The following is a 23837-nucleotide window of genomic DNA, read 5'->3' as shown; positions in this document are numbered from 1 at the left end:
AAATTATGCATCAAAAAATTCTTCAATAAAGAACAAAAAATGAATCAAGCAGAAATTCAGATGGAATACCAACATACCAACTTTAAACCCAACTCTAAGTTTTACCCGGCTCACGTGAAAGGACCACATCTAGAGACCTTCCAGAAAGCGGTGGAAGAAGAAGTAAGGATTATACCCAATAAGAGAAAACAACGATACAATTTGACAAAGAAAGAAAAAATTGCACTTAAAGAGCTAAAGCAAGATAAAAGTATTGTTGTAAAACCCGCGGACAAAGGCGGAGGCCTCGTCATCTTAGATAAATCCCAGTATGATGGAGAAGCTCAAAAATTACTATCGGATACATCGACCTATAAGAAATTACCTACGGACCCGACAAAAGAATTTCAGAAACAGCTGGTTAGACAAATGGATGAGGGATTGGAAATGGGAATAGTCACGAAAAAAGAGTATGACTACATCTGCACAAAGAACCCGAAAATACCAACCTTCTACCACCTTCCCAAAATCCACAAGGATATTAAAGAACCTCCGGGCCGTCCGATAATTTCAGGAATTGGATCCCTTACCGCGAATCTTTCACATTACATAGACCACTATCTACAGCCGTTAGCACAGAAACAAAAAAGTTACTTAAAAGATACACTACACATTTTACAAATCTTAGAAGAACTCAAATGGGAGGAGTCATATTTTATTTGCACAAGCGATGTGAAGTCCTTGTATACATGCATCCAACACAGATTGGGATGCGAATATACCAGACATTATCTGACTACACAATCCAACATCCCCAGCAGACAGATCAATTTCATCATTGAGCAAATAGAGTTCATACTTTATAACAACTATTTTTGGTATGGAGGGGACTTCTTCCTACAAATAAAAGGGACTGCGATGGGGACGTCCTTCGCACCAGCGTATGCAAATCTTTTTGTTGCATACTGGGAGGACCATCACATTTGGCAGAATAACAAATTCCTGAAACATATATTATGCTGGTACAGGTACATTGATGACCTGATATTTATCTGGACAGGACCACAGGAAGAACTTGAAGAATTCAAGATATACATGAACTTGAACAATATTGGTCTAGAATTTACCACAACCACCAGCAAAGAGAAAGTTATCTTTCTAGATCTAGAAATTTATGTAGATAAAGAAAGACTCAGCACAAAAACACATATAAAAGAAGTGGATTCGAATAACTTTCCTCCATATAGCAGTAATCATCATAATCAATGGCTGAAAAACATCCCAGGCGGCCAACTACGAAGAATCAGGAGGAACTGTACGCACAAAGAAATGTATGAAATACAGAGTATAGAGATGAAGAAAAAATTTATAAGGAAAGGCTACAAAGAAGAACAACTACAAACGGAAGTCGATAAAGTATTACATCTGGATCGAAAAACAATGTTGCAATATAAAGAAAAGAAAACAGAGAACAACAACATCCAAACCTCCTTCATTACCCAATATAATTCACACCACAAGGAGATTGAAGATATCATCAAGAGAAATTGGCACATACTGATGCTTGATGAAAATCTCAAAACCATTATACCGCAAACTCCGAAAGTGATCTATAGGAGGGCAAGGAATCTGAAACAAGAATTAACACATAGTTTCCTTCCAATAGAGAATCATCAGAAGATAAAGGGAAACAATGGATTCCATGCATGCTTAACATGCCTGGGATGCAAAAAATCAGGAAGAAGAATAACCCAACCAATAACATCTTTCACATCAAACCACACCAAAGAAAATTACCCCATTAAACAACAGATATCGTGCGCAACAGAGGGTGTCATATACTTATTGGAATGCCCATGTGGGCAACAATATATAGGACAGACCAAAAGAAAACTCAAAATCCGTATAGCAGAACATGTATATAATATCAAAAGAGGATTGGATACCCACAGTGTCTCTCAACACTATGCGGAACGACATGGAAGAAATCCGGATGGTCTGAAATTTATGGCCATACAAAAAGTGAATTTAAACTGGCGAGGGGGTGATATATCAACAGAATTAAGAAAAGCTGAGACGAAGTGGATCTACGAACTGAGAACTTTAAAACCACATGGTCTCAATATTGACATTGTTTTAAATGTCTGTCTTTAAATATAGTTCATCCTTCTATACATTCCATTTTTTCATTCCAGCCACACTAGATACCTTTTCAGCTACACCACATACATACACAGTCTAATGCTGAAGCAGGTGCTTGCCGCCTATTTTTTGGAAGTTCCTGTTGACAACTTCCGGTTTTAAAAGCCGTTTTTAATAAAGTTTATTGAAACCAGGGAGGATAAAAGGAATCTCCCTAACAACATTCAGTATCCTGGACGAAGTGCCGCAGTGCATGAAACGCGTCGATACACGAAGTTCCCATCACCGCGTCACCCGGAAGTGACGTCCCGCGGCGCCTCATCAACTTCCGGTTAGGAAGAAGAGACGCCGGCCGCCGAGAATGAACTGACCAGCGTGAGATCCACAGACCAGAGGACCCAGAGGTAGGATAGGGACAGCTAGTACACCTGCCGGGGACCTTGCTATTGTGCCTGGAGGGTCCACATTAAGCTGGAGATCGGGACTTTTTAAAATTTTCAAAAAAGAGCTTAAACATTACAGGGCACCCTGAGTTTACAACTAACCCACTGTGTTTAAACCTGTTTTTCTTTTTCAGCATTAGACAGTGACACATTATCAAGCGCTCCATATACACATTAAATATACCATTTATATTCAATGGAGCTGCTGGTTTTATAGCGCAGTACTTTTTTCCTTTTTTCCTCTTAACGTAGCACCAAGCAACTGCAGCTATAGCACATTATGGCCATACACATTACAAACTCATCAAAAAGAAATGAAATTGACAGTATTTTTTCAGTATGCCCAACCATAGAAACAATTGAAGAACCAGTTGAAGACGAAGGATTTCGTACTAAATTCCTGAAACTGGAAAAAAATTATACCCAGGAAGTAAAGCAATGGTGGGAGATTACTACATTGAAAAAATATCTGGATAATAACCTCATCCCTAGGGGTTTAAGAATACAGAAAAACCCAACTTTTGAACCTTCAAGTAGAAATTTCTTCACTAAGTGGAATGAGGAATTGGATAACTGTTCTAAGAACCTCATTAAACTCATTATTGAGGATAGACAAATGTCATTAGAACAGATAAACAAATCCATCAAAAAAACAGAAGAAGAATTCAAGCCACTGCATAAAATGGAGGATTACCATAATTTGATGACTATGACCAACAGCAAAATTGCAAAATTAGAAGAAAATATCATAAAAACAAAACAGAAAAAATTTCACCGGGACATTACAGAACATACCACTATACTTAACAACTCCAATAAAAGAAGAACAACAAATTGGAAGAACACAACAGAACAAGAACAAAGATATCAAAGACCAACACGACAGTACCGTCCATACAAAAGACAAGAAAATCAGCCTTATAAATACCAACGCAATCAGGTTACCTTCAGAGAACCACTTATCAAAAATACTCCCTTACATACAGCTCAGAATCGACAATACCAACCATATAACCAAAAGTTGGTATCATACCAAAACCAACAAAATCGGAATCAATACAAACTAATAAAAGACTCATATAAAGCAGGACAACAAGCAGCTAGAATAGAAGAAAGAGATCAATTTCACCACTTAATAAAAAACATAGAAACAGACAAAAACCATCTGAAAAACCCTAGGAAGAGGAGCATCACAGATGATCACGATGACAATGAAGAAATCGAAGAAGTTATTTTAGATCTGGTGTGGGGAGATGGCAAACCTCCGGAGAAAGAAACACCTTGCAAAAAAATGAAAATATACGAGGCAAAAACAAAAGAGGAACGAGAGGGGGCAAGAAGAAAAACAAACCACTAAACAAACTAGATGATCTGGAAGAAGATAAGGACACCACTATCTTCAACTTAAGTAAGAAGCAACTTACAGGAGATCAGATAAGCCTATTGAAGAAAGGTTTGAAATTTGCCCACCACTCTACAATAAACAAATTCGATGTCTTCATCGACATACAAAAATTTATACGCAAATTATGCATCAAAAAATTCTTCAATAAAGAACAAAAAATGAATCAAGCAGAAATTCAGATGGAATACCAACATACCAACTTTAAACCCAACTCTAAGTTTTACCCGGCTCACGTGAAAGGACCACATCTAGAGACCTTCCAGAAAGCGGTGGAAGAAGAAGTAAGGATTATACCCAATAAGAGAAAACAACGATACAATTTGACAAAGAAAGAAAAATTGCACTTAAAGAGCTAAAGCAAGATAAAAGTATTGTTGTAAAACCCGCGGACAAAGGCGGAGGCCTCGTCATCTTAGATAAATCCCAGTATGATGGAGAAGCTCAAAAATTACTATCGGATACATCGACCTATAAGAAATTACCTACGGACCCGACAAAAGAATTTCAGAAACAGCTGGTTAGACAAATGGATGAGGGATTGGAAATGGGAATAGTCACGAAAAAAGAGTATGACTACATCTGCACAAAGAACCCGAAAATACCAACCTTCTACCACCTTCCCAAAATCCACAAGGATATTAAAGAACCTCCGGGCCATCCGATAATTTCAGGAATTGGATCCCTTACCGCGAATCTTTCACATTACATAGACCACTATCTACAGCCGTTAGCACAGAAACAAAAAAGTTACTTAAAAGATACACTACACATTTTACAAATCTTAGAAGAACTCAAATGGGAGGAGTCATATTTTATTTGCACAAGCGATGTGAAGTCCTTGTATACATGCATCCAACACAGATTGGGATGCGAATATACCAGACATTATCTGACTACACAATCCAACATCCCCAGCAGACAGATCAATTTCATCATTGAGCAAATAGAGTTCATACTTTATAACAACTATTTTTAGTATGGAGGAGACTTCTTCCTACAAATAAAAGGGACTGCGATGGGGACGTCCTTCGCACCAGCGTATGCGAATCTTTTTGTTGCATACTGGGAGGACCATCACATTTGGCAGAATAACAAATTCCTGAAACATATATTATGCTGGTACAGGTACATTGATGACCTGATATTTATCTGTACAGGACCACAGGAAGAACTTGAAGAATTCAAGATATACATGAACTTGAACAATATTGGTCTAGAATTTACCACAACCACCAGCAAAGAGAAAGTTATCTTTCTAGATCTAGAAATTTATGTAGATAAAGAAAGACTCAGCACAAAAACACATATAAAAGAAGTGGATTCGAATAACTTTCTTCCATATAGCAGTAATCATCATAATCAATGGCTGAAAAACATCCCAGGCGGCCAACTACGAAGAATCAGGAGGAACTGTACGCACAAAGAAATGTATGAAATACAGAGTATAGAGATGAAGAAAAAATTTATAAGGAAAGGCTACAAAGAAGAACAACTACAAACGGAAGTCGATAAAGTATTACATCTGGATCGAAAAACAATGTTGCAATATAAAGAAAAGAAAACAGAGAACAACAACATCCAAACCTCCTTCATTACCCAATATAATTCACACCACAAGGAGATTGAAGATATCATCAAGAGAAATTGGCACATACTGATGCTTGATGAAAATCTCAAAACTATTATACCGCAAACTCCGAAAGTGATCTATAGGAGGGCAAGGAATCTGAAACAAGAATTAACACATAGTTTCCTTCCAATAGAGAATCATCAGAAGATAAAGGGAAACAATGGATTCCATGCATGCTTAACATGCCTGGGATGCAAAATATCAGGAAGAAGAATAACCCAACCAATAACATCTTTCACATCAAACCACACCAAAGAAAATTACCCCATTAAACAACAGATATCGTGCGCAACAGAGGGTGTCATATACTTATTGGAATGCCCATGTGGGCAACAATATATAGGACAGACCAAAAGAAAACTCAAAATCCGTATAGCAGAACATGTATATAATATCAAAAGAGGATTGGATACCCACAGTGTCTCTCAACACTATGCGGAACGACATGGAAGAAATTCGGATGGTCTGAAATTTATGGCCATACAAAAAGTGAATTTAAACTGGCGAGGGGGTGATATATCAACAGAATTAAGAAAAGCTGAGACGAAGTGGATCTACGAACTGAGAACTTTAAAACCACATGGTCTCAATATTGACATTGATTTAAATGTCTTTCTTTAAATATAGTTCATCCTTCTATACATTCCATTTTTTCATTCCAGCCACACTAGATACCTTTTCAGCTACACCACATACATACACAGTCTAATGCTGAAGCAGGTGCTTGCCGCCTATTTTTTGGAAGTTCCTGTTGACAACTTCCGGTTTTAAAAGCCGTTTTTAATAAAGTTTATTGAAACCAGGGAGGATAAAAGGAATCTCCCTAACAACATTCAGTATCCTGGACGAAGTGCCGCAGTGCATGAAACGCGTCGATACACGAAGTTCCCGTCACCGCGTCACCCGGAAGTGACGTCCCGCGGCGCCTCATCAACTTCCGGTTAGGAAGAAGAGACGCCGGCCGCCGAGAACGAACTGACCAGTGTGAGATCCACAGACCAGAGGACCCAGAGGTAGGATAGGGACAGCTAGTACACCTGCCGGGGACCTTGCTATTGTGCCTGGAGGGTCCACATTAAGCTGGAGATCGGGACTTTTTAAAATTTTCAAAAAAGAGCTTAAACATTACAGGGCACCCTGAGTTTACAACTAACCCACTGTGTTTAAACCTGTTTTTCTTTTTCAGCATTAGACAGTGACACATTATCAAGCGCTCCATATACACATTAAATATACCATTTATATTCAATGGAGCTGCTGGTTTTATAGCGCAGTACTTTTTTCCTTTTTTCCTCTTAACGTAGCACCAAGCAACTGCAGCTATAGCACATTATGGCCATACACATTACAAACTCATCAAAAAGAAATGAAATTGACAGTATTTTTTCAGTATGCCCAACCATAGAAACAACTGAAGAACCAGTTGAAGACGAAGGATTTCGTACTAAATTCCTGAAACTGGAAAAAAATTATACCCAGGAAGTAAAGCAATGGTGGGAGATTACTACATTGAAAAAATATCTGGATAATAACCTCATCCCTAGGGGTTTAAGAATACAGAAAAACCCAACTTTTAAACCTTCAAGTAGAAATTTCTTCACTAAGTGGAATGAGGAATTGGATAACTGTTCTAAGAACCTCATTAAACTCATTATTGAGGATAGACAAATGTCATTAGAACAGATAAACAAATCCATCAAAAAAACAGAAGAAGAATTCAAGCCACTGCATAAAATGGAGGATTACCATAATTTGATGACTATGACCAACAGCAAAATTGCAAAATTAGAAGAAAATATCATAAAAACAAAACAGAAAAAATTTCACCGGGACATTACAGAACATACCACTATACTTAACAACTCCAATAAAAGAAGAACAACAAATTGGAAGAACACAACAGAACAAGAACAAAGATATCAAAGACCAACACGACAGTACCGTCCATACAAAAGACAAGAAAATCAGCCTTATAAATACCAACGCAATCAGGTTACCTTCAGAGAACCACTTATCAAAAATACTCCCTTACATACAGCTCAGAATCGACAATACCAACCATATAACCAAAAGTTGGTATCATACCAAAACCAACAAAATCGGAATCAATACAAACTAATAAAAGACTCATATAAAGCAGGACAACAAGCAGCTAGAATAGAAGAAAGAGATCAATTTCACCACTTAATGGAAAACATAGAAACAGACAAAAACCATCTGAAAAACCCTAGGAAGAGGAGCATCACAGATGATCACGATGACAATGAAGAAATCGAATAAGTTTTTTTAGATCTGGTGTGGGGAGATGGCAAACCTCCGGAGAAAGAAACACCTTGCAAAAAAATGAAAATATACGAGGCAAAAACAAAAGAGGAACGAGAGGGGGCAAGAAGAAAAACAAACCACTAAACAAACTAGATGATCTGGAAGAAGATAAGGACACCACTATCTTCAACTTAAGTAAGAAGCAACTTACAGGAGATCAGATAAGCCTATTGAAGAAAGGTTTGAAATTTGCCCCCCACTCTACAATAAACAAATTCGATGTCTTCATCGACATACAAAAATTTATACGCAAATTATGCATCAAAAAATTCTTCAATAAAGAACAAAAAATGAATCAAGCAGAAATTCAGATGGAATACCAACATACCAACTTTAAACCCAACTCTAAGTTTTACCCGGCTCACGTGAAAGGACCACATCTAGAGACCTTCCAGAAAGCGGTGGAAGAAGAAGTAAGGATTATACCCAATAAGAGAAAACAACGATACAATTTGACAAAGAAAGAAAAAATTGCACTTAAAGAGCTAAAGCAAGATAAAAGTATTGTTGTAAAACCCGCGGACAAAGGCGGAGGCCTCGTCGTCTTAGATAAATCCCAGTATGATGGAGAAGCTCAAAAATTACTATCGGATACATCGACCTATAAGAAATTACCTACGGACCCGACAAAAGAATTTCAGAAACAGCTGGTTAGACAAATGGATGAGGGATTGGAAATGGGAATAGTCACGAAAAAAGAGTATGACTACATCTGCACAAAGAACCCGAAAATACCAACCTTCTACCACCTTCCCAAAATCCACAAGGATATTAAAGAACCTCCGGGCCATCCGATAATTTCAGGAATTGGATCCCTTACCGCGAATCTTTCACATTACATAGACTACTATCTACAGCCGTTAGCACAGAAACAAAAAAGTTACTTAAAAGATACACTACACATTTTACAAATCTTAGAAGAACTCAAATGGGAGGAGTCATATTTTATTTGCACAAGCGATGTGAAGTCCTTGTATACATGCATCCAACACAGATTGGGATGCGAATATACCAGACATTATCTGACTACACAATCCAACATCCCCAGCAGACAGATCAATTTCATCATTGAGCAAATAGAGTTCATACTTTATAACAACTATTTTTGGTATGGAGGGGACTTCTTCCTACAAATAAAAGGGACTGCGATGGGGACGTCCTTCGCACCAGCGTATGCAAATCTTTTTGTTGCATACTGGGAGGACCATCACATTTGGCAGAATAACAAATTCCTGAAACATATATTATGCTGGTACAGGTACATTGATGACCTGATATTTATCTGGACAGGACCACAGGAAGAACTTGAAGAATTCAAGATATACATGAACTTGAACAATATTGGTCTAGAATTTACCACAACCACCAGCAAAGAGAAAGTTATCTTTCTAGATCTAGAAATTTATGTAGATAAAGAAAGACTCAGCACAAAAACACATATAAAAGAAGTGGATTCGAATAACTTTCTTCCATATAGCAGTAATCATCATAATCAATGGCTGAAAAACATCCCAGGCGGCCAACTACGAAGAATCAGGAGGAACTGTACGCACAAAGAAATGTATGAAATACAGAGTATAGAGATGAAGAAAAAATTTATAAGGAAAGGCTACAAAGAAGAACAACTACAAACGGAAGTCGATAAAGTATTACATCTGGATCGAAAAACAATGTTGCAATATAAAGAAAAGAAAACAGAGAACAACAACATCCAAACCTCCTTCATTACCCAATATAATTCACACCACAAGGAGATTGAAGATATCATCAAGAGAAATTGGCACATACTGATGCTTGATGAAAATCTCAAAACCATTATACCGCAAACTCCGAAAGTGATCTATAGGAGGGCAAGGAATCTGAAACAAGAATTAACACATAGTTTCCTTCCAATAGAGAATCATCAGAAGATAAAGGGAAACAATGGATTCCATGCATGCTTAACATGCCTGGGATGCAAAAAATCAGGAAGAAGAATAACCCAACCAATAACATCTTTCACATCAAACCACACCAAAGAAAATTACCCCATTAAACAACAGATATCGTGCGCAACGAGGGTGTCATATACTTATTGGAATGCCCATGTGGGCAACAATATATAGGACAGACCAAAAGAAAACTCAAAATCCGTATAGCAGAACATGTATATAATATCAAAAGAGGATTGGATACCCACAGTGTCTCTCAACACTATGCGGAACGACATGGAAGAAATCCGGATGGTCTGAAATTTATGGCCATACAAAAAGTGAATTTAAACTGGCGAGGGGGTGATATATCAACAGAATTAAGAAAAGCTGAGACGAAGTGGATCTACGAACTGAGAACTTTAAAACCACATGGTCTCAATATTGACATTGATTTAAATGTCTTTCTTTAAATATAGTTCATCCTTCTATACATTCCATTTTTTCATTCCAGCCACACTAGATACCTTTTCAGCTACACCACATACATACACAGTCTAATGCTGAAGCAGGTGCTTGCCGCCTATTTTTTGGAAGTTCCTGTTGACAACTTCCGGTTTTAAAAGCCGTTTTTAATAAAGTTTATTGAAACCAGGGAGGATAAAAGGAATCTCCCTAACAACATTCAGTATCCTGGACGAAGTGCCGCAGTGCATGAAACGCGTCGATACACGAAGTTCCCATCACCGCGTCACCCGGAAGTGACGTCCCGCGGCGCCTCATCAACTTCCGGTTAGGAAGAAGAGACGCCGGCCGCCGAGAACGAATTGACCAGTGTGAGATCCACAGACCAGAGGACCCAGAGGTAGGATAGGGACAGCTAGTACACCTGCCGGGGACCTTGCTATTGTGCCTGGAGGGTCCACATTAAGCTGGAGATCGGGACTTTTTAAAATTTTCAAAAAAGAGCTTAAACATTACAGGGCACCCTGAGTTTACAACTAACCCACTGTGTTTAAACCTGTTTTTCTTTTTCAGCATTAAACAGTGACACATTATCAAGCGCTCCATATACACATTAAATATACCATTTATATTCAATGGAGCTGCTGGTTTTATAGCGCAGTACTTTTTTCCTTTTTTCCTCTTAACGTAGCACCAAGCAACTGCAGCTATAGCACATTATGGCCATACACATTACAAACTCATCAAAAAGAAATGAAATTGACAGTATTTTTTCAGTATGCCCAACCATAGAAACAATTGAAGAACCAGTTGAAGACGAAGGATTTCGTACTAAATTCCTGAAACTGGAAAAAAATTATACCCAGGAAGTAAAGCAATGGTGGGAGATTACTACATTGAAAAAATATCTGGATAATAACCTCATCCCTAGGGGTTTAAGAATACAGAAAAACCCAACTTTTGAACCTTCAAGTAGAAATTTCTTCACTAAGTGGAATGAGGAATTGGATAACTGTTCTAAGAACCTCATTAAACTCATTATTGAGGATAGACAAATGTCATTAGAACAGATAAACAAATCCATCAAAAAAACAGAAGAAGAATTCAAGCCACTGCATAAAATGGAGGATTACCATAATTTGATGACTATGACCAACAGCAAAATTGCAAAATTAGAAGAAAATATCATAAAAACAAAACAGAAAAAATTTCACCGGGACATTACAGAACATACCACTATACTTAACAACTCCAATAAAAGAAGAACAACAAATTGGAAGAACACAACAGAACAAGAACAAAGATATCAAAGACCAACACGACAGTACCGTCCATACAAAAGACAAGAAAATCAGCCTTATAAATACCAACGCAATCAGGTTACCTTCAGAAAACCACTTATCAAAAATACTCCCTTACATACAGCTCAGAATCGACAATACCAACCATATAACCAAAAGTTGGTATCATACCAAAACCAACAAAATCGGAATCAATACAAACTAATAAAAGACTCATATAAAGCAGGACAACAAGCAGCTAGAATAGAAGAAAGAGATCAATTTCACCACTTAATGGAAAACATAGAAACAGACAAAAACCATCTGAAAAACCCTAGGAAGAGGAGCATCACAGATGATCACGATGACAATGAAGAAATCAAAGAAGTTTTTTTAGATCTGGTGTGGGGAGATGGCAAACCTCCGGAGAAAGAAACACCTTGCAAAAGAATGAAAATATACGAGGCAAAAACAAAAGAGGAACGAGAGGGGGCAAGAAGAAAAACAAACCACTAAACAAACTAGATGATCTGGAAGAAGATAAGGACACCACTATCTTCAACTTAAGTAAGAAGCAACTTACAGGAGATCAGATAAGCCTATTGAAGAAAGGTTTGAAATTTGCCCCCCACTCTACAATAAACAAATTCGATGTCTTCATCGACATACAAAAATTTATACGCAAATTATGCATCAAAAAATTCTTCAATAAAGAACAAAAAATGAATCAAGCAGAAATTCAGATGGAATACCAACATACCAACTTTAAACCCAACTCTAAGTTTTACCCGGCTCACGTGAAAGGACCACATCTAGAGACCTTCCAGAAAGCGGTGGAAGAAGAAGTAAGGATTATACCCAATAAGAGAAAACAACGATACAATTTGACAAAGAAAGAAAAAATTGCACTTAAAGAGCTAAAGCAAGATAAAAGTATTGTTGTAAAACCCGCGGACAAAGGCGGAGGCCTCGTCATCTTAGATAAATCCCAGTATGATGGAGAAGCTCAAAAATTACTATCGGATACATCGACCTATAAGAAATTACCTACGGACCCAACAAAAGAATTTCAGAAACAGCTGGTTAGACAAATGGATGAGGGATTGGAAATGGGAATAGTCACGAAAAAAGAGTATGACTACATCTGCACAAAGAACCCGAAAATACCAACCTTCTACCACCTTCCCAAAATCCACAAGGATATTAAAGAACCTCCGGGCCGTCCGATAATTTCAGGAATTGGATCCCTTACCGCGAATCTTTCACATTACATAGACCACTATCTACAGCCGTTAGCACAGAAACAAAAAAGTTACTTAAAAGATACACTACACATTTTACAAATCTTAGAAGAACTCAAATGGGAGGAGTCATATTTTATTTGCACAAGCGATGTGAAGTCCTTGTATACATGCATCCAACACAGATTGGGATGCGAATATACCAGACATTATCTGACTACACAATCCAACATCCCCAGCAGACAGATCAATTTCATCATTGAGCAAATAGAGTTCATACTTTATAACAACTATTTTTGGTATGGAGGGGACTTCTTCCTACAAATAAAAGGGACTGCGATGGGGACGTCCTTCGCACCAGCGTATGCGAATATTTTTGTTGCATACTGGGAGGACCATCACATTTGGCAGAATAACAAATTCCTGAAACATATATTATGCTGGTACAGGTACATTGATGACCTGATATTTATCTGGACAGGACCACAGGAAGAACTTGAAGAATTCAAGATATACATGAACTTGAACAATATTGGTCTAGAATTTACCACAACCACCAGCAAAGAGAAAGTTATCTTTCTAGATCTAGAAATTTATGTAGATAAAGAAAGACTCAGCACAAAAACACATATAAAAGAAGTGGATTCGAATAACTTTCTTCCATATAGCAGTAATCATCATAATCAATGGCTGAAAAACATCCCAGGCGGCCAACTACGAAGAATCAGGAGGAACTGTACGCACAAAGAAATGTATGAAATACAGAGTATAGAGATGAAGAAAAAATTTATAAGGAAAGGCTACAAAGAAGAACAACTACAAACGGAAGTCGATAAAGTATTACATCTGGATCGAAAAACAATGTTGCAATATAAAGAAAAGAAAACAGAGAACAACAACATCCAAACCTCCTTCATTACCCAATATAATTCACACCACAAGGAGATTGAAGATATCATCAAGAGAAATTGGCACATACTGATGCTTGATGAAAATCTCAAAACCATTATACCGCAAACTCCGAAAGTGATCTATAGGAGGGCAAGGAATCTGAAACAAGAATTAACACATAGTTTCCTTCCAATAGAGAATCATCAGAAGATAAAGGGAAACAATGGATTCCATGCATGCTTAACATGCCTGGGATGCAAAAAATCAGGAAGAAGAATAACCCAACCAATAACATCTTTCACATCAAACCACACCAAAGAAAATTACCCCATTAAACAACAGATATCGTGCGCAACAGAGGGTGTCATATACTTATTGGAATGCCCATGTGGGCAACAGTATATAGGACAGACCAAAAGAAAACTCAAAATCCGTATAGCAGAACATGTATATAATATCAAAAGAGGATTGGATACCCACAGTGTCTCTCAACACTATGCGGAACGACATGGAAGAAATCCGGATGGTCTGAAATTTATGGCCATACAAAAAGTGAATTTAAACTGGCGAGGGGGTGATATATCAACTAGAGATGAGCGGGTTCGGTTCCTCGGAATCCGAACCCGCCCGAACTTCATGTTTTTTTTCACGGGTCCGAGCGACTCGGATCTTCCCGCCTTGCTCGGTTAACCCGAGCGCGCCCGAACGTCATCATGACGCTGTCGGATTCTCGCGAGACTCGGATTCTATATAAGGAGCCGCGCGTCGCCGCCATTTTCACACGTGCATTGAGATTGATAGGGAGAGGACGTGGCTGGCGTCCTCTCCATTTAGATTAGAAGAGAGAGAGTGAGATTGATTTGAGACAGAGACACTTGATTTACTGGAGCTTAGGAGTACTGTAGAGAGTGCAGAGTTTAGTAGTGACTGACCACAGTGACCACCAGACAGTGCAGTTTTATTTAATATAATCCGTTCTCTGCCTGAAAAAAACGATACACAGTGACTCAGTCACATACCATATCTGTGTGCACTGCTCAGCCCAGTGTGCTGCATCATCTATGTATATATCTGACTGTGCTCACACAGCTTATAATTGTGGGGGAGACTGGGGAGCAGTGCCAGTTATAGGTTATAGCAGGAGCCAGGAGTACATATTATTAAAATTAAACAGTGCACACTTTTGCTGCAGGAGTGCCACTGCCAGTGTGACTGACCAGTGACCTGACCACACTGACCACCAGTATAGTTAGTAGTATACTATATTGTGATTGCCTGAAAAAGTTAAACACTCGTCGTGTGACTTGTGTGGTGTTTTTTTTTTTATTCTATAAAAAACTCATTCTGCTGACAGACAGTATCCAGCAGGTCCGTCATTATATAATATATACCTGTCCGGCTGCAGTAGTGATATATATATATTTTTTATATCATTATTTATCATCCAGTCGCAGCAGACACAGTACGGTAGTTCACGGCTGTAGCTACCTCTGTGTCGGCACTCGGCAGTCCATCCATAATTGTATACCACCTACCCGTGGTTTTTTTTTCTTTCTTCTTTATACATACATACTACATCTCTTTATCAACCAGTCTATATTAGCAGCAGACACAGTACAGTAGTCCACGGCTGTAGCTACCTCTGTGTCGGCACTCGGCAGTCCATCCATAATTGTATACCACCTACCCGTGGTTTTTTTTTCTTTCTTCTTTATACATACATACTACATCTCTTTATCAACCAGTCTATATTAGCAGCAGACACAGTACAGTACGGTAGTCCACGGCTGTAGCTACCTCTGTGTCGGCACTCGGCAGTCCGTCCATAATTGTATACCACCTACCCGTGGTTTTTTTTTCTTTCTTCTTTATACATACATACTACATCTCTTTATCAACCAGTCTATATTAGCAGCAGACACAGTACAGTAGTCCACGGCTGTAGCTACCTCTGTGTCGGCACTCGGCAGTCCATCCATAATTGTATACCACCTACCCGTGGTTTTTTTTTCTTTCTTCTTTATACATACATACTACATCTCTTTATCAACCAGTCTATATTAGCAGCAGACACAGTACAGTACGGTAGTCCATGGCTGTAGCAACCTCTGTGTCGGCACTCGGCAGTCCGTCCATAATTGTATACCACCTACCCGTGGTTTTTTTTTCTTTCTTCTTTATACATACTACATCTCATTATCAACCAGTCTATATTAGCAGCAGACACAGTACGGTAGTCCACGGCTGTAGCTACCTCTGTGTCGGCACTCGGCAGTCCATCCATAATTGTATACCACCTACCCGTGGTTTTTTTTTCTTTCTTCTTTATACATACTACATCTCATTATCATCCAGTCTATATTAGCAGCAGACACAGTACAGTACGGTAGTCCACGGCTGTAGCTACCTCTGTGTCGGCACTCGGCAGTCCGTCCATAATTGTATACCACCTACCCGTGGTTTTTTTTTTCTTTCTTCTTTATACATACTACATCTCATTATCAACCAGTCTATATTAGCAGCAGACACAGTACGGTAGTCCACGGCTGTAGCTACCTCTGTGTCGGCACTCGGCAGTCCATCCATAATTGTATACCACCTACCCGTGGTTTTTTTTTCTTTCTTCTTTATACATACATACTACATCTCTTTATCAACCAGTCTATATTAGCAGCAGACACAGTACAGTAGTCCACGGCTGTAGCTACCTCTGTGTCGGCACTCGGCAGTCCATCCATAATTGTATACCACCTACCCGTGGTTTTTTTTTCTTTCTTCTTTATACATACATACTACATCTCATTATCATCCAGTCTATATTAGCAGCAGACACAGTACAGTACAATAGTCCACGGCTGTAGCTACCTCTGTGTCGGCACTCGGCAGTCCATCCATAATTGTATACTAGTATCCATCCATCTCCATTGTTTACCTGAGGTGCCTTTTAGTTGTGCCTATTAAAATATGGAGAACAAAAATATTGAGGTTCCAAAATTAGGGAAAGATCAAGATCCACTTCCACCTCGTGCTGAAGCTGCTGCCACTAGTCATGGCCGAGACGATGAAATGCCAGCAACGTCGTCTGCCAAGGCCGATGCCCAATGTCATAGTACAGAGCATGTCAAATCCAAAACACCAAATATCAGTAAAAAAAGGACTCCAAAACCTAAAATAAAATTGTCGGAGGAGAAGCGTAAACTTGCCAATATGCCATTTACCACACAGAGTGGCAAGGAACGGCTGAGGCCCTGGCCTATGTTCATGGTTAGTGGTTCAGCTTCACATGAGGATGGAAGCACTCAGCCTCTCGCTAGAAAACTGAAAAGACTCAAGCTGGCAAAAGCACCGCAAAGAACTGTGCGTTCTTCGAAATCCCAAATCCACAAGGAGAGTCCAATTGTGTCGGTTGCGATGCCTGACCTTCCCAACACTGGACGTGAAGAGCATGCGCCTTCCACCATTTGCACGCCCCCTGCAAGTGCTGGAAGGAGCACCCGCAGTCCAGTTCCTGATAGTCAGATTGAAGATGTCAGTGTTGAAGTACACCAGGATGAGGAGGATATGGGTGTTGCTGGCGCTGGGGAGGAAATTGACCAGGAGGATTCTGATGGTGAGGTGGTTTGTTTAAGTCAGGCACCCGGGGAGACACCTGTTGTCCGTGGGAGGAATATGGCCGTTGACATGCCTGGTGAAAATACCAAAAAAATCAGCTCTTCGGTGTGGAAGTATTTCACCAGAAATGCGGACAACATTTGTCAAGCCGTGTGTTCCCTTTGTCAAGCTGTAATAAGTAGGGGTAAGGAAGTTAACCACCTCGGAACATCCTCCCTTATACGTCACCTGCAGCGCATTCATAATAAGTCAGTGACAAGTTCAAAAACTTTGGGTGACAGCGGAAGCAGTCCACTGACCAGTAAATCCCTTCCTCTTGTAACCAAGCTCACGCAAACCACCCCGCCAACTCCCTCAGTGTCAATTTCCTCCTTCCCCAGGAATGCCAATAGTCCTGCAGGCCATGTCACTGGCAATTCTGACGAGTCCTCTCCTGCCTGGGATTCCTCCGATGCATCCTTGCGTGTAACGCCTACTGCTGCTGGCGCTGCTGTTGTTGCTGCTGGGAGTCGATGGTCATCCCAGAGGGGAAGTCGTAAGCCCACTTGTACTACTTCCAGTAAGCAATTGACTGTCCAACAGTCCTTTGCGAGGAAGATGAAATATCACAGCAGTCATCCTGCTGCAAAGCGGATAACTGAGGCCTTGACAACTATGTTGGTGTTAGACGTGCGTCCGGTATCCGCCGTTAGTTCACAGGGAACTAGACAATTTATTGAGGCAGTGTGCCCCCGTTACCAAATACCATCTAGGTTCCACTTCTGTAGGCAGGCGATACCGAGAATGTACACGGACGTCAGAAAAAGACTCACCAGTGTCCTAAAAAATGCAGTTGTACCCAATGTCCACTTAACCACGGACATGTGGACAAGTGGAGCAGGGCAGGGTCAGGACTATATGACTGTGACAGCCCACTGGGTAGATGTATGGACTCCCGCCGCAAGAACAGCAGCGGCGGCACCAGTAGCAGCATCTCGCAAACGCCAACTCTTTCCTAGGCAGGCTACGCTTTGTATCACCGCTTTCCAGAATACGCACACAGCTAAAAACCTCTTACGGCAACTGAGGAAGATCATCGCAGAATGGCTTACCCCAATTGGACTCTCCTGTGGATTTGTGGCATCGGACAACGCCAGCAATATTGTGTGTGCATTAAATATGGGCAAATTCCAGCACGTCCCATGTTTTGCACATACCTTGAATTTGGTGGTGCAGAATTTTTAAAAAAACGACAGGGGCGTGCAAGAGATGCTGTCGGTGGCCAGAAGAATTGCGGGACACTTTCGGCGTACAGGCACCACGTACAGAAGTCTGGAGCACCACCAAAAACTACTGAACCTGCCCTGCCATCATCTGAAGCAAGAAGTGGTAACGAGGTGGAATTCAACCCTCTATATGCTTCAGAGGTTGGAGGAGCAGCAAAAGGCCATTCAAGCCTATACAATTGAGCACGATATAGGAGGTGGAATGCACCTGTCTCAAGTGCAGTGGAGAATGATTTCAACGTTGTGCAAGGTTCTGATGCCCTTTGAACTTGCCACACGTGAAGTCAGTTCAGACACTGCCAGCCTGAGTCAGGTCATTCCCCTCATCAGGCTTTTGCAGAAGAAGCTGGAGACATTGAAGGAGGAGCTAACACGGAGCGATTCCGCTAGGCATGTGGGACTTGTGGATGGAGCCCTTAATTCGCTTAACAAGGATTCACGGGTGGTCAATCTGTTGAAATCAGAGCACTACATTTTGGCCACCGTGCTCGATCCTAGATTTAAAACCTACCTTGGATCTCTCTTTCCGGCAGACACAAGTCTGCTGGGGTTGAAAGACCTGCTGGTGAGAAAATTGTCAAGTCAAGCGGAACGCGACCTGTCAACATCTCCTCCTTCACATTCTCCCGCAACTGGGTTTGCGAGGAAAAGGCTCAGAATTCCGAGCCCACCCGCTGGCGGTGATGCAGGGCAGTCTGGAGCGACTGCTGATGCTGACATCTGGTCCGGACTGAAGGACCTGACAATGATTACGGACATGTCGTCTACTGTCACTGCATATGATTCTCTCAACATTGAAAGAATGGTGGAGGATTATATGAGTGACCGCATCCAAGTAGGCACGTCACACAGTCCGTACTTATACTGGCAGGAAAAAGAGGCAATTTGGAGGCCCTTGCACAAACTGGCTTTATTCTACCTAAGTTGCCCTCCCACAAGTGTGTACTCCGAAAGAGTGTTTAGTGCCGCCGCTCACCTTGTCAGCAATCGGCGTACGAGGTTACATCCAGAAAATGTGGAGAAGATGATGTTCATTAAAATGAATTATAATCAATTCCTCCGCGGAGACTTTGACCAGCAGCAATTGCCTCCACAAAGTACACAGGGAGCTGAGATGGTGGATTCCAGTGGGGACGAATTGATAATCTGTGAGGAGGGGGATGTACACGGTGATATATCGGAGGATGATGATGAGGTGGACATCTTGCCTCTGTAGAGCCAGTTTGTGCAAGGAGAGATTAATTGCTTCTTTTTTGGGGGGGTCCAAACCAACCCGTCATATCAGTCACAGTCGTGTGGCAGACCCTGTCACTGAAATGATGGGTTGGTTAAAGTGTGCATGTCCTGTTTATACAACATAAGGGTGGGTGGGAGGGCCCAAGGACAATTCCATCTTGCACCTCTTTTTTCTTTTATTTTTCTTTGCGTCATGTGCTGTTTGGGGAGGGTTTTTTGGAAGGGCCATCCTGCGTGACACTGCAGTGCCACTCCTAGATGGGCCCGGTGTTTGTGTCGGCCACTAGGGTCGCTTATCTTACTCACACAGTCAGCTACCTCATTGCGCCTCTTTTTTTCTTTGCGTCATGTGCTGTTTGGGGAGGGTTTTTTGGAAGGGCCATCTTGCGTGACACTGCAGTGCCACTCCTAGATGGGCCCGGTGTTTGTGTCGGCCACTAGGGTCGCTTATCTTACTCACACAGTCAGCTACCTCATTGCGCCTCTTTTTTTCTTTGCGTCATGTGCTGTTTGGGGAGGGTTTTTTGGAAGGGCCATCCTGCGTGACACTGCAGTGCCACTCCTAGATGGGCCCGGTGTTTGTGTCGGCCACTAGGGTCGCTTATCTTACTCACACAGTCAGCTACCTCATTGCGCCTCTTTTTTTCTTTGCGTCATGTGCTGTTTGGGGAGGGTTTTTTGGAAGGGCCATCCTGCGTGACACTGCAGTGCCACTCCTAGATGGGCCCGGTGTTTGTGTCGGCCACTAGGGTCGCTTATCTTACTCACACAGTCAGCTACCTCATTGCGCCTCTTTTTTTCTTTGCGTCATGTGCTGTTTGGGGAGGGTTTTTTGGAAGGGACATCCTGCGTGACACTGCAGTGCCACTCCTAGATGGGCCCGGTGTTTGTGTCGGCCACTAGGGTCGCTTATCTTACTCACACAGCTACCTCATTGCGCCTCTTTTTTTCTTTGCGTCATGTGCTGTTTGGGGAGGGTTTTTTGGAAGGGACATCCTGCGTGACACTGCAGTGCCACTCCTAGATGGGCCCGGTGTTTGTGTCGGCCACTAGGGTCGCTTATCTTACTCACACAGGGACCTCGGTGCAAATTTTAGGACTAAAAATAATATTGTGAGGTGTGAGGTATTCAGAATAGACTGAAAATGAGTGTAAATTATGGTTTTTGAGGTTAATAATACTTTGGGATCAAAATGACCCCCAAATTCTATGATTTAAGCTGTTTTTTAGGGTTTTTTGAAAAAAACACCCGAATCCAAAACACACCCGAATCCGACAAAAAAAATTCGGTGAGGTTTTGCCAAAACGCGGTCGAACCCAAAACACGGCCGCGGAACCGAACCCAAAACCAAAACACAAAACCCGAAAAATTTCCGGCGCTCATCTCTAATATCAACAGAATTAAGAAAAGCTGAGACGAAGTGGATCTACGAACTGAGAACTTTAAAACCACATGGTCTCAATATTGACATTGATTTAAATGTCTTTCTTTAAATATAGTTCATCCTTCTATACATTCCATTTTTTCATTCCAGCCACACTAGATACCTTTTCAGCTACACCACATACATACACAGTCTAATGCTGAAGCAGGTGCTTGCCGCCTATTTTTTGGAAGTTCCTGTTGACAACTTCCGGTTTTAAAAGCCGTTTTTAATAAAGTTTATTGAAACCAGGGAGGATAAAAGGAATCTCCCTAACAACATTCAGTATCCTGGACGAAGTGCCGCAGTGCATGAAACGCGTCGATACACGAAGTTCCCGTCACCGCGTCACCCGGAAGTGACGTCCCGCGGCGCCTCATCAACTTCCGGTTAGGAAGAAGAGACGCCAGCCGCCGAGAACGAACTGACCAGTGTGAGATCCACAGACCAGAGGACCCAGAGGTAGGATAGGGACAGCTAGTACACCTGCCGGGGACCTTGCTATTGTGCCTGGAGGGTCCACATTAAGCTGGAGATCGGGACTTTTTAAAATTTTCAAAAAAGAGCCTAAACATTACAGGGCACCCTGAGTTTACAACTAACCCACTGTGTTTAAACCTGTTTTTCTTTTTCAGCATTAGACAGTGACACATTATCAAGCGCTCCATATACACATTAAATATACCATTTATATTCAATGGAGCTGCTGGTTTTATAGCGCAGTACTTTTTTCCTTTTTTCCTCTTGATGGGAATTAATAGCAAGCTACATACTCCGTACCGACCACAGGCAAGTGCAAAGGTAGAGAGTGAACAGCACTATTAAGAACAAGCTGAGCAAAGTGATGGCTGAAACTGGATTGCTGTGGCCAGAAGCTTTGCCACTAGTGTTGTACAGCATCAGAACCACTCCCAGGTCACCGCTTAACTTATTACCCTTTGAAATTCTTTTTGGTCAACAACCCCATGTAATGATAGACCCCAGGATGATTTGAAGTGCAATAATGAAATAACTGTGAAATATTTGGTTAGGATGAGCCGGCAGCTGAGAAATAAACAAAGAAATCTAAAGCTGGTGATTCCTGACCTACCGAATAGTAATTGTCATGACATTGAGCCTGGGGATTATGTGATGATATGAAATTTTCTACGCTCAGGTTGCCTCATTGACAGGTGGGAAGGACCGTATCAAGTCTTGTTAACCAGCACTACAGCATTAAAGGTTGCCGAAAGATAAACTTGGGTCCACTCATCCCACTGCAAGAAGGTCGCTGGCCCGGAGAAAACTCATGACAAAGAGCAAGGTGAAGAGAACCTCATATCACTAGAGAGTCTATTCTGGGAAAGCAGAGAGGCAGGACTGTTGAACGGCACCTGAGCATGGAGAGCAACAAGATCAAGGACGGTTGTCGCACTATTTTCTTTTTTCACCCCCACCCCTGCATTTTCCTTTCTTTTCTCCTCCTTATTTTCCTTCTTCCCCCCAACGAAATGGATCTATCACAAGAGACTGCGTTTCGGGTTCTGCTAGTAATACTGTTTTTGCTCAGGACAATTTGTTTTGGTGAGGGTCCCAGAGAGGTCGAGCAAGGATCTGGAATGGGTTCTGATGGCGAGTACGAATTTGTAGGATCTCAGGAGCAGGAGCAGCACATCACTTGAGTAAAGGCTGGTATCAGTAAGCGCTCTGGTAGTCATGGAGCTCTGAGGCAATGTGAAGGGTTATTGTCTGATGAACATTGTATTTGTAGATATTGCGAGAACATAGTCGAAGATGGGTGCATCCAACTTTAATATCAACCTGGACCGACATCCGTTGAGTGATTACCACTCATTAGTGGGTAAGGTCTTAAACCAGACAGAATGTTGGGTGTGCTCACAGGTACCTCAAGGACAGAGTAAGTCAGGATTAGTACCATACCCTTTAGCAATAGATGAGGTACTCGAATTACGGGGTGGGAGACCGGTGGACAAGAAATTCAATATATCTAGGCCCCCTAGCTTGAAGCTCCACCAGTACAATGTAGATAGGTCCCTGTTGTGTTTTAATATTTCCAATTTCTGAAAACCAGGAAATTGGGAAGTGACTTGGATAACCAGACAATGACCTTTTCACACAGAGCTGATAGGATTCCTATTGACTCTGAACTTGAACGCAAGATAGCCAACAGTGAAAAGTATTTTCGGTACCGGTATACACGTGGAAGCAAAACCATGTGGGTTGGAAAGGTATCGCAGGGGTATTGTGCCCATATCATCCAGCCCGATACTTGTACTGAGCAAATGAGAGAACTAGGGATTGGTTTCTTTACCTGGAAGGTTTGCAATATGGTGATGTTACATTTTGTCCCCTATGTTCTCCCAGATGATGCCTATTTCATATGTGGGAGGAAAGCGTAAAAGTGGCTTACTCCGAGCTCTGAGGGATTGTGTTATATTGGGAGAGTACTACCAGAGGTCTTGACCATAACCCGCGACAAAATGAAAGACGTTCACCGCAGTGCTCAGACTCCTTATACTCATACCCACTATGAACACATTATCAAGAGACACCTCATAGATAGGGCAGAGCACGCAGCCTCTGATTTGA

This window comes from Pseudophryne corroboree, chromosome 2 (genome assembly GCF_028390025.1).
Source record: "Pseudophryne corroboree isolate aPseCor3 chromosome 2, aPseCor3.hap2, whole genome shotgun sequence".
Taxonomy (NCBI): Eukaryota; Metazoa; Chordata; class Amphibia; order Anura; family Myobatrachidae; genus Pseudophryne; species Pseudophryne corroboree.
This window is presented reverse-complemented; position numbering follows the sequence as displayed.